We start from the raw sequence: 13,019 nt of genomic DNA on the forward strand, positions 1-13,019 counted from the left end.
CTTTTTTTAGCCTTTACTTATGTAATCATACAAAAATATAAATTTATGTTTATGTTTCTTATCCTTAATAAATATTTTGTTTTTCAATGTAATCCAAATTTTTGTATTTCAAACTTTTCTTACTTTAGGACCGAATGTCTATGTTTGTAACTACTTATTGTGGTTTTCGATTTAAGAGATATCATTTTTTTATATCGTATGGATTTTTGTTTTTTCCCTTATTTTTTTTTCTTATTTGTAACACATTAGTTTTTATATCCTGTGATAACTAAAATTTATAATTTCCAACACATAGCAATCACATATAATAAAAACAAAATCATTGTAAACACATCAATCAATTTACAACTATAGAGGAATACATGATACAAAAAAAATGAACAAATTTATTTGTTGAAACAAACTTATTATTACATGTAGATGTAGGTTGTTTCTATTTATCTTTTTGTGTATGTAAAAGTAATTATCGTTTCCATTTTGTATCACAAATGCCTATCATACATCAATCCCAATTATATTTCATACATATTTGTTAATATCCTCTAATTAATGATATATATCATTCCATTTATAATTCTTTTTTCCTATAAGTAACAACAACATTTCCCTCCAATACATATCAAATTATTTACTCTTTTTCTGTATCTTCAAGAAGGTAGTATCGAAATAACTTATTTAATACCCACTCTCTTTTGATGTATGAAAATAACTAATTTAATTTGATTATTATATGTGTATATTTTTGCTAGGTTTGTTCGTATCATGGAGAATATCCCGTTCGATTTGGTGCTCATGGAAATTTTGTTTAGGCTCCCTCTCAAATCAGTTGGTCGGTTCAGAACTGTATGTAAAGATTGGTATGAAGCACTAAGAAGTTTTGAATTTTTGATGAAGCATTCGACCCGCGTTAGTAATAGATTGGTAATATCTTTTTGTCATATAAGAAATAGAATGAATTTAAATTCATATTTATATTTAACACTGCTTATAGTAATTGTCAAACTCTTTCCGATTTTTGTAAGCGGAAGAACTTCTGGAAGAAGGCATTCATCCGGATCCGTATCTCATTTGATAATATGAGGGGGCCTTCATTTGTTTTATCGTGTTCTTCTTTTGGAATAAATATCCGTTTTTTATATTTATGGATAATAATCGTACTTATTTCTTTCGTTTAAGTTTGCACAATGTTTGGTGTTTTATGTTTTCATTATCTTAATACAATGGCATGAATTTCTTATATCGGAATTGTTTTTTATATTTGTTGTTCTCAATTTTTAACTCTCATTCGTGGTCACAAACCCTTATTGCTAGAATACATGATTGGTATCAAATTACACGTAAAAAAATTGTATTTATAAATGTAACTAGGTTATCACCCGTGAATACTCACGGGTTGTTAATCTATCTTTGTTAACAAAAATCATATATACCAAACGCACATCAAATGTAATGCATGGGTTTAATTTAAAAGCAAAACCAATAGTAGTTGAACTCAATGCATAATAGTGCTAATACCAGCGAATTGCGCACTCTTGAAAAATCACATGTTTGTCCTTCTTATATAGATGATTTAGGTTACATAAAAAAAATGATATGAGAACAAAATTAAAATGACAATCGGATTTTAAAATACATCCACTTCCCCGATATAGAGTCCGGTAGGCGGTACTCCTCTCATCTACACATGAGATCAAAAAAGAGTTCTCGTATTCGGTTACAAAATACGGTTTTACTTTGATTGTTTGCTAAAAAAAAACAAAATCAAATGTTAGTGCAAAATCTAAAAAAATAAAAACTGAAAAAAAAAAACAGAGAATTAATAAAAATCTCGGTTACTTTATTAGGATATCACTTAATACACAGTCATTCATATCCCTTTCTCAACCACACCCTTTTATGTCAAAGCCCTAACTTCATTTGCATACAAACATCCTCACCAAATCGCTTTCACAGTCGGACCATTCAACCAGAAATCAATAACAGGGTATTATTCCAACTGAATTCTCACATCATCTAGATTTTTAATACTTAATGTGTTATAAACTTGTATACTTGCATCGCATAAGAGATTTGGTCGGTCCTAAGGTCGCTCTTCAATTTCGTTTGGTATAGTTGATTCGATTACTTTGTTTAACAGATTTTGTACTGATTTTTTATATTGTATTGCTTTTATAGCTTGAATTTAAGTTTCAGATTGTGTGGATTTTGTTTATAATGTGTTATGATTATAAGGGGATGAAGAAGACTTAATATAAACTTGTATGGTTTTATAGGTTAGAAGCTCTGATGTGCGTTGTTAAACTTGTATTAGCGTCATTAGGTTTATTGATATTTCATTCGGTGTGTTTTAGCCTTAGTTTATTTAAAATGTTATGTTATTTTTGAGGTTAGTACCTGATCTTGCTGGTTAGTTATGACACACTGTTTATAGGAAAGTTATCAAATTACACGTAAAAAAATTGTATTTATAAATGTAATATTATCAAATGTAAGATGTAAGATTTAACCGTGATTTGATTATTGTTAATTATAACGTACCATAATTACAAAACATATATTAGGTAGGTAGGAAACATATGTTATTTTAATTTTAATTTGGAAAACTTAACAACCTTATAAACAAAAATATTTTATAATTTTGACGATATTTAACGTTTACAAATTCTTGGTTGTCCATGTCATTGTGATATACTAACCGAAATAAGTCAACTGTTTTTTTTAATTAATTTTGGCAATTCATCAATTAGCACAAGTTACCTTACTAATATTCTATTATTTTATTATAGTTGTTACATTTTCATATTATATTAATTAATTTGATAAAAAATAACATTTAATATTATATTAGTATGGTAATATAACAATGTTTGAAAAAAATATAACACGCTTTAAATCCATAAAATGGTTTAGAATGCTATTGGTTGACACCGTAATTTTCATCTCTATTTCTATGTCGCAAATTATTTGGATTCCATTAAAATATTGAATTAAAATTGTTTATTAGAATATTTTTTTTGGTTGATTTGTTTTTTTATGTATTTCCTATATCGTTAATCAATCAAATATAAATTGAAATAGATGTATGGTCCATTTATCTAATTTTGGAGACAATATTTTCATTCATTTTCTTATTTAATGGATTATATCTTATATATCATATTCTTAAAATAAAATATCCGCATTAATTATAAAGTTTACCTTCCAATGCAATTATAAATAAAGCAAATTTTAGTTGGTCATATTATTTGTGTTGAGAGAAAGGTAATTATCTCCAATTCGGAATTTCGGTTTGGTTATGTATCTTTCATTAGGTTTTGTTTTTGATTTGCCATTCATGTTCATACGATTCATTTTTGCTCTATTATATGTTTTGTAGATCATTCATGCAACTTGGTTGCTTACTTCACAAATTCGAGTACATACTTCTCATCAATTGTTTCTTATGAAATATTTTGTAGGATGGAACGTCTTGAATTTGAAATGTTTGCTAACGAAATCCTATCAAGGCTACCAACAAAGTGCGTTGCTCGATTAAGATGTGTTTCCAAACAATGGCGTTACGAATTGTCGTCACATTTGTTTGCGATTATTCACTATCACCGTATGGCTAAATATGAAGATCGTAAGCTTATCACGTTGACCAAGTCATCAATTGATCTTCATAACTTGATTGGAGGAAAGGTAGACATTTCTTCAAGGAAGATTATTTCCTTCCCCGTTGACACCTCTCTTTCCAATCTAACCATTCTTGCTTCTCAATATGGTCTTTTACTGATGTGCATCCAATTTCTACCGAACGAATTGATTCTTTGGAATCCAACAACTAACCAATTTTTGAATTTGTGTGATAAGAAACCTAAGCATTTTTTTGATTTAAAGAAAGATCCAGTTAGGATTTATACTGATTCATCTAACGATGTTAAAATATTACTTCTCCAACGTCGTATGGATGATGTTGTACCGCGTGTGTATTCTCGGAACACATGTGAATGGAAAACTTTAACTTTCTTGAAAGGACCGGATTACGGTTCAAGTTTATATTGGTTGTCTTCCGGAACTTTATGCAATAATGTTTTATATTTTCCATCTCCACACTATTGGACGCCTGCTAAAAGTTATATGATTGCTTTTGATGTGGATTCTGAAACTTTCTCGAAGGTTTCCATACCACAATGTACTGATGTTATTGGTCGCCAAAGCAGCTTTTTCAAAATCCGCAACACACTTTATATGTTTATTGTTGGAAACACCCCTGATAAAAATGTGAAGCTATTTAAATACCATTCCTTCATACCAAACGCTACCCAAATACCATCATTGATTAAGATCCATCCAAAAAAAGACACAAGTGGTAATTCAAAAATAGTATCTGTTATCTTTATTAATATTATATGGTAACACCACCATTAACAATAATTATGATCTTTGGAAATTTTTTATATTGTAAATCATACAAAATAAAATCTATTAACAATACTTATGATCGCCTATATAAAATTAATATGGTAATGATATCTATATTTCAAAATAAAATATGGTAATCTTAATGGCAAAGAAAAAATCTGACATTGGTAACCTAAATTCATCATTACCCCTCAACCATCATCTCAAACATCTATTACACTTATTTATTTTTCTATTTATCAAAAAATATATGTTTAGTGTTTGAAGAAACCCATTTGTTCTTAGCAAAATCAAGTTTGGGGGAAATTTTTACTTCGTTGCATCATAACCTAATCGGTAAGTTAACCGCACTTACTATCTGTTTAGACGTTTATTTTGTTACGCTTCTCCGGGAAGTTTATAATCAATTCTTGAATCATAATGCTAATCAAGATTATTGGTATTTGTTTTACATCCACAGATATGCATGTTATTTTATCTGAACATTCTTGCTATTAAATGTGATTTTAGTTACTCTTTTCATAAAATTTGTGATATATTTTGTTTTTAACATTATAAATTATTTATTTAGTGTTAGATGAGTTTTTTTATGCCTGTATGGATGCAAAGTTGTAGTTCGTTGAACATATCTAATATTAATTATCCCGATTAATCAGAAATTATTGTTTCATTTGCAGATGTTGTTGTTTGTATCTTATTTATTAACGAAAGTCTTTTGAAGTTTGTATTGTATAAGTTGCATAAACTACATGTTTAAATGTGGTTAACCTAAAGTCGAAATTATGTTTTACCTTTAAACTGCATCTTTTATCTCATGCTTACTATCCTCTCGGAATTAATATTGTTTTATTTTAAATGTTAGATGTTAGATGAATGTTTTCAGAATTTACTGTGTTTATTCAGTGTTAGATTATTGTTTTAGGCCTATATGGATATAATCTATAGTTTCTTGAATATATTTAATATTATTTTTCTGAATTAATGATATATTATTTTATGATATTCAGATTATATTGTTTGAATCTTATTTGGTATAAAAAATCTTTTTATTTTTGTAATATAACGGTTCCAAAAACTGCATCTTTAACTGTAGTTACTCTTTTCATTAAAATTTTGTTTTATGATGAATATGTATTGATATTTAAGAATATTGCTAACGCTCACTTTCACTTAACAGTTTTTTGAGTTCAATTGCTGGTTGTGTTCATAATGGGAGACGATTCCGATGATGACGTTCTTGAAATATCTCGTGATCAGTTCGTTCATAATCTAGACGAGGTAATCTACTAATATCTGTATACACATTATTTATTAATAGTTATCTAGCACTAATTATTTGCATATTGTCCTTTATAGGCCTTACATAAAGACTATGGCTTCATGTTTTCACATGAAGAACCAAATGTCCACCAGGTAATCGTATACTTTTATAAATTTCTATGTATACATAAAATTCATCTGAATTTAAACAATCACAGGTAATCATTTACCTTATGTATGTTAATGTAAAATGTGTCATTGAAACAGGATCTTTGCATTCAGGAACAAAATGCTATCACCATAAATGAGGGACTTGGAGAACCAAGTAAGGGTAAACAACATGACGTTGATTGCACTTCCAAGGGATTTATAGCTGAAGGATCCCCATCTCTCACAAAAGATGTAAGTTTATCAATTTATACAAATAATCTTCATTTGTTAACAATAATATGATATCGTTTTGAAAACAACAACTTTTTCAATCATAAAGGTAAAGAAAAATATAAGCTCGGTTGGTACTTCCAAGTCTAAGAAGCGTTTACCTGGAAAGAAATCTGAAAAACACCCTATTCCTGAAGATCCGGAGTTTTGTAACTTTACACGTAAAGGGGAATACAGGCTGGTATGATTTTTAGCTCAATCAATCTTTAAATTTACATTGTTTGTCGTTATTATTTGATGTTTAAAATTTATGCTTTTTAATCCACGTTGTTACATGCAGCGTCTTCCGGTCCGGGTATCAAACCGTGCAGGGTTTACAAAGAAGCTTCATACACTGAAGTTTGAAAACATGCAGGGTCAGGTTAGTATTTATGAAGTCAAACGAGAAAAAAATGGAAGTGCATTACGCTATTCCGTCACAAACTGGCCTATATTTATGGCGGAAAATAATTTGAATGATGGCGTCATGCTTGATTTCACTTATGTGACTTCAAAGAAAACCGTCATCTTAAAAAATGTCCGCTCTGTCTAAGCCAAAGTGCACCTATCTTTTATAAGCTGTCTTTTGAACAACTGTTTGGTCTTTGTTTTGTTAACTATCTTTTGAACATGTACCTTTATTGAGTTTTTTGATAATAGACTTTTGTATGCTACTTAACTTTTGTGTATATCTTGGATGTTTATGTTTATTACTACAACTAAAAATTTCTATCAAAATTGCAGTTGACTTTATGACTAAAGATAACATTTAGTGTCAACTTTTGTATAGACATTTGTGTGCTACTTAATTTCATGCAGCATCTTATTTATCAAAATAAACATTAAATTAAACGCATATTAGTATTCCATTTAATCTAGAATAACAAATTAACTTGGGTTGTTTTTGTAAATAAATTTAATACATATACTATACATATGGACATGTTAAATATAAAAAAAAAATTCAAAATTTATTAGCAAACGAGTAGAAAATCAAATCTATATAAGTATTAAAACAAACAATTTCAAAATAAAATTCTAACTAAGGTCAACTTTTTTAGTTTATTAAATTTTGTAAATTTTTTAAATCAAAGAATATATATGTTCAAGGAATTGACTTTGTGAATAGAGTAACTATTAATAAGGTATATCTTATCGTGAGTTACTTTTGATTTAAGAGATATCATTTTTTCGATTGTCTATGTTTGTAACTAATTATTGTGGTTTTCGATTTAAGAGATATCATTTTTTATATCGTATGGATTTTTGTTTTTTCCCTTATTTTTTTTCTTATTTGTAACACATTAGTTTCTATATCCTGTGATAACTAAAAATTATAATTTCCAACACATAACAATCACATATAATAAAAACAAAAGAATTGTAAACACATCAATCAATTTACAAATACAGAGGAATACATGATAAAAAAAAAATGAACAAATTTATTTGTTGAAACAAACTTATTATTACATGTAGATGTAGATGTAGAATGTTTCTATTTATCTTTTTGTGTATGTAAAAGTAATTATCGTTTCCATTTTGTATCACATATGCCTATCATATATCAATCCCAATTATATTTCATACATATTTGTCAATATCGTCTAATTAATGATATATATCATTCCATTTATAATTCTTTTTTCTAGGAATTGACTATCTTAATATAGTAACGACTAATTACTTTCTTAATGGAATAACGATTAATAAGGTATATGTTATCATTAATTATTTTTTTTCCTTATTTAATCTAACATCTTAAATAGAACAAACTATTTTCAAACAAATTATAGAAGATAAAACTTTGTATTCATATGTTTAAATTTAGGCAAACTTTCTTAATTTAGAATATATATAGTTTATATGGAAATTGCACAATCACATACAATTAGTTACAATTATTTATTTATTTTAATGAATGTCGAATTTAAAATTATAATTAGCTACATCATTTAGCAAACTTTCTTACTTTACAATATATAGTTTATATGGAAATATGGAAAGTGGTCAATCACATACAATTAGTTACACTTATTTATCTATTTTAATAAATGTCGAATCTAAAATTATAATTAGGTACTTCATTTCCAAACTTACATGGCCACATCTATTATAAATACCCCTCTCCTACCTTTTATTTCATACACATCCAACTTTCTTACCTTCTTTCATCGATACACACACAAAGGTATGAGTATTATGGATGTTATTATAATTCATCATTATATATTATTGTCTAAGTAATATAATATGTATTTCTTTATCATTGTTATTGCATTTTGTTTTAATAATAATGAAATTGTTTCTACTGATATTATAGTATTGAATGTTCATAGTTGTATTCTTTTCTGTTGCATAATTGCTAATTCAAAGTTGTATATGTTAATCTTATTTAATGTTAATATGAATCTAAGTTAAATGATAGTGTAGTAATCAGTTTATATAAAATAAATATATTTCAACGTCACTTATTTTTTATCAATATGTAGATGTAGACTAGCTTAAGACCCCGTGTGTTACACGGGTTGCCTCAAAAAATTATATTACTTAACGGTGTTTTCATAAATCTTTTAATGAAAGATTTGTTTCGGTATCCATACTATAATTTGAGACCGAAACTTACTTTAAAAACTCCTAGAAAAACAATTTCTTCATAAAGATAGCAACACACTTTCATTTTACTTATCAGTAAGAGATATGAACCATTAAGAGGCAAATATCTGACCAATTCAGATTAAAGGTCTTAACCATTCAGACTCTTTATAGATCTTAACAGTTCAGAGGCAAATGTCTGAACCATTCTGACATCTGCTCATGAAACAAACAGTCTGAACCATTAAGTGCTGAACCAGTAAAAGGTCTAAACCAGTAAGAGCCTCATTAAGAGGTAAACAAACAACCCCTTACTCTTTCTCACAAGGTAACGAAGCTCCCAGTGAAAAACATGTTCACAAAAAAGTATAAAAAACAGGTTCACTAATAAGATGTGCATATTTTTCTAATATTCACATGTATATTCTATTAATTGATAGGCCAGCTTTAATAGACCCATCACCCATCTCTTATTCTTTTATAAAATATATTAATTATAAAGCCTTAATGAAATTACATAGTAATTGACATTACAATTAAGCAAAAAATGTATACTAAACTTTACAAATGTAAACATGGAAATTAAAAAAACTTAAAAAATAAAAAATAAGTGTGAAGAATGATATTTTGTAGAAATTTGTATATTGATATTGTATATCTAACCTCCACTGGCACACATTTGCTACATGTCCTAAGATGAGCATCTTTTTTAAGATGCCACAACAGTTAGAATCCATGCTTGATTACTTCTCTAGGCCTCAATTTTGTGTCCTCCAACCTAATACCTCCTGAAACAATCCCAAAACACTATTAAATAAGGAAATTATAATAATGACAATTAATAAATAACCAGACTTTACCTTGCTCGACTTTGGAAAGATCAAGGATGTCATCAATAAAAAAAAGGACTAAATCGCCTTTGCAAACAATTAAAACATTATTAAACATATTTAAACCACTTATTCATAGTTTGTGTGCAAATGCAAGTTGTCAAACGCTGCAAAATGCTACGTCTAGATTCAAAAAACCGAAAAAAGTCAAATAAGCAGTAGGGATGGTGTAACATACTGGCCAACCTATCTCAAGATTCATAAGCACAAAATATCTAATGCCAAGGTTGAGTTGAATAAAAGATAATATACTGGCCAGCCATTTGTAGAAGATTGTGTTATTCCCTGAGAAGGGTGTCTAGAAGTTAAGGTCCCATTCTAATTGTTAACAAAAACTGCACAATTCAAGTAGAAACTAAAAAAACATCTTTGGGTGTATTGATCTAGGGATAAATTTTGCTCTTTTAATGAAAAGAGGAAAAGAGTTTGGCACCCATTGGTGAATTCTCTTGATTAAGAGGATGTCCACATCATCAAAATGATTAGCTAAGAATAAGCCATGTGGCTAAGGAGAATTCTTTTAATATAGTAGATAGATTTCTGTACTACCCCTATGAGCTTTGAGTAATAAAGTTACACGGTTAACATTAAAAGAATGGCACATACAACATATTTTACGCATATAACTTATCATTTTGCCTGAACATTTCCTAGTTTTAAGAAAGTTTCTATTCACACAGAGCTCAAAAATTCGAATTGCAGAATTTAAGAACAAAACGGACAAATTACATATAGAATTAGTTTCGTCAACAATATTATAGAACATACCAACCTGAGAGTGATATTGTTTCATGAGGCTCATTAAGTTTTCAACCGCAATCAACCCTAGCACAACAGCCACAAACAATACTCATCGTCATCAACCACCATAGATTTGAACAGTAATTACAAAGTGCAAGAACTAAAAAGATGCAATACCTAAAATCCGTGAAAGCCTTCCACACAGTAATCACAATCTGGAAGAGCTAAAAGATGCAGTATTAGAAGACAATTCCATTTCTACTTGCAATAATTACAAATTGCAAGAACTAAAGAAAATGCAATACCTAAAATACTTAATAGCCACCCACAAATAAAATGACATAATTCACTTGTTTGTATGTTACGATTTAAGAATAAGAATTTTTAGTTGCGTATTTAATTCATCAGTTCATACAATTAGTTCTTTTGATTGTTAAACGTTTTAGATCATTTGATCCATCATAATTTCTTCCTCATGAACACACATACAAATTGACAATCGATTAAAAAAAGTCCGAGAATATAATTGCAGGAGAGCCAACTCAGATTCGAAAGCTCACAGCCACATGTCCAGCATTGAAAAGATTTCATACTCTCTACTCGACCTTTGTTCCATGTTCATTCTAAATACAATACAAATTCATAACTCATGAAAATAATATCATTCAACTTTTGAAGCTAAAAGTTAATTTGGAGTTAGCTTTGACTTGTACCTGCACAGAGATCCGATTTTCTTCTGGTTATACACAGCCTCTCCATGGCCCATGTTCTTGGTGTAAAGAGCATCTTCCTGCCTTTAGCAATAAATACACAATTGTGTCTGTGTGGTTCGACTATTAAGTCTCTAACCTACATCCTTCCATTCCGCTGCGAGTCTGCCATGTATTATTTCAAAAACAAAAATAAAATTGGGGTTAAAAATATTAGGTTTACGATTTAGCTATTGGTGCTCTAAATCATTGACCCTTATGCCTTTACAGTACTAAACAACTCGTCTTCATAGTCATTATCAACTTCATATTCGATGTCATTCTTGGTTTCGCCACCGTCGTTGCGTGGCCACCTACGATCGGTTGAACGGCCAACTACCTCCTTCGCCACATATTAGGGTTTGAGAAGCCGCGGTACATGGATTTGTATCAAGGGTTAGATGATGATTGGCATGGTGCAGTGGAGAACAATGGTGGCTCTCTTCTCCCTTTCTCTCTCTACGATGATGGTCTCAAATTGGACACGAACCTTTGGCCACATACCTCCTTTGGGTACATGTCAGATCTCCTCTTCAATTGAAATCTCATGAACAAATGGAAACAAACCTATTGCAAAAAAAAAAAAAAACACACAAAAATAAAACATGTTGTGACATTACCCCAGATTCTGTAATTGTATAACTCATTTAGGTTCCTCCTATTAGTATACAAATCCAGATCAAATGGTCAAGGCGTGAGCGAATCAGCATAAGTAATAAACAAAATCATGGCCAATCAACCTTTTTAAACATACATAATCCAAACACATTAATCAACAACGAAACCCTAGGTTATGACACGTGGCCAAATCTAGATACAATAGTGAAGAGAAGCAACATATTATGAAAAAACAATGCTAACATAGAAAAATGGGTTGAGGAATTAGATCCAGAACACACGAGAAGTTAAGTTACGAATGGAAAGGGAATATATGGCTAGAGAGAAAACCTCACAAGATATTAAAAAATTAAATCCCAAAAACAACCTTACTAAGGCTCGAACTGGAAGACGGCTGGTTTCATCAACAGAATGGTCGCCGTTGGCAGGCGGCATCGGAAGAACCACCAACGTGTCACTTTATGTCTTTAACACTCTCTCACACTCTACCGGTCTCTCCAATCCATTCAATCAGGAGACTACGACTACTAAAGCGTTATAGCGAGAAAGTAAGCCAATATTTGTGACCCGAAACTAAGGCTTCCAGAACATAACATGGAAGTCCGATAAGATGATTGGCACCACGACGTAGACGAAACCTTAAAAAAGGCGTTAGACGACAACGCAACGTCTGAGCTCGCAAGGCAACAACGCCGACGACAAAAGTTAAAAGCATATATAGAAAGTTAAAAGCATATATAGTAGTTAAAAAGAGGCCACAACGAAGCCTCAAAAAGAGGCGTTAGACGACAACACGACGTCTAAGCTCGCAAGGGCACAACACCGACGTCACAAGTTTAAAGCATATATAGAAAGTTAAAAGCATATATAGCAGTTAAAAAGCCTCTAGACCTAAAATCAAACTTTTCGTTGCTTAATAATGATAACAATATGCTTTCTACATTCACTACATTAAGGCTATATTTAACTGGAAAAACTAATTAAAGGACAGTCTACAACTACAGGCAAAGACATAAGCAATAAACATATACTGATAACCTTTCATCAGGATACGAATTTTACAATCTAGTATTACTTGCAACAAAGAATAAACAACTTCATCTATTTTTTTTACCGATAGGTGTATCAAAACCCAGTTTATGATGACATTTTCACTACACATTCGTGGGTGTTAATAGATGAACCTGCCAAATAAAAAAAGTAAAGCTAAACAAATAAAAAATACAAATTCAAAAAAATAAAAATATCAAGAACCCCAAAGCACCAAACATTCAATTTCACCAACAAAAGAGAATGATTGAACATCAACCCCAAAATCAAACGTGTACCAACCTAGTAATCA

The sequence above is a fragment of the Helianthus annuus genome, chromosome 15 (assembly GCF_002127325.2).
Source record: "Helianthus annuus cultivar XRQ/B chromosome 15, HanXRQr2.0-SUNRISE, whole genome shotgun sequence".
NCBI classification, from domain to species: domain Eukaryota; kingdom Viridiplantae; phylum Streptophyta; class Magnoliopsida; order Asterales; family Asteraceae; genus Helianthus; species Helianthus annuus.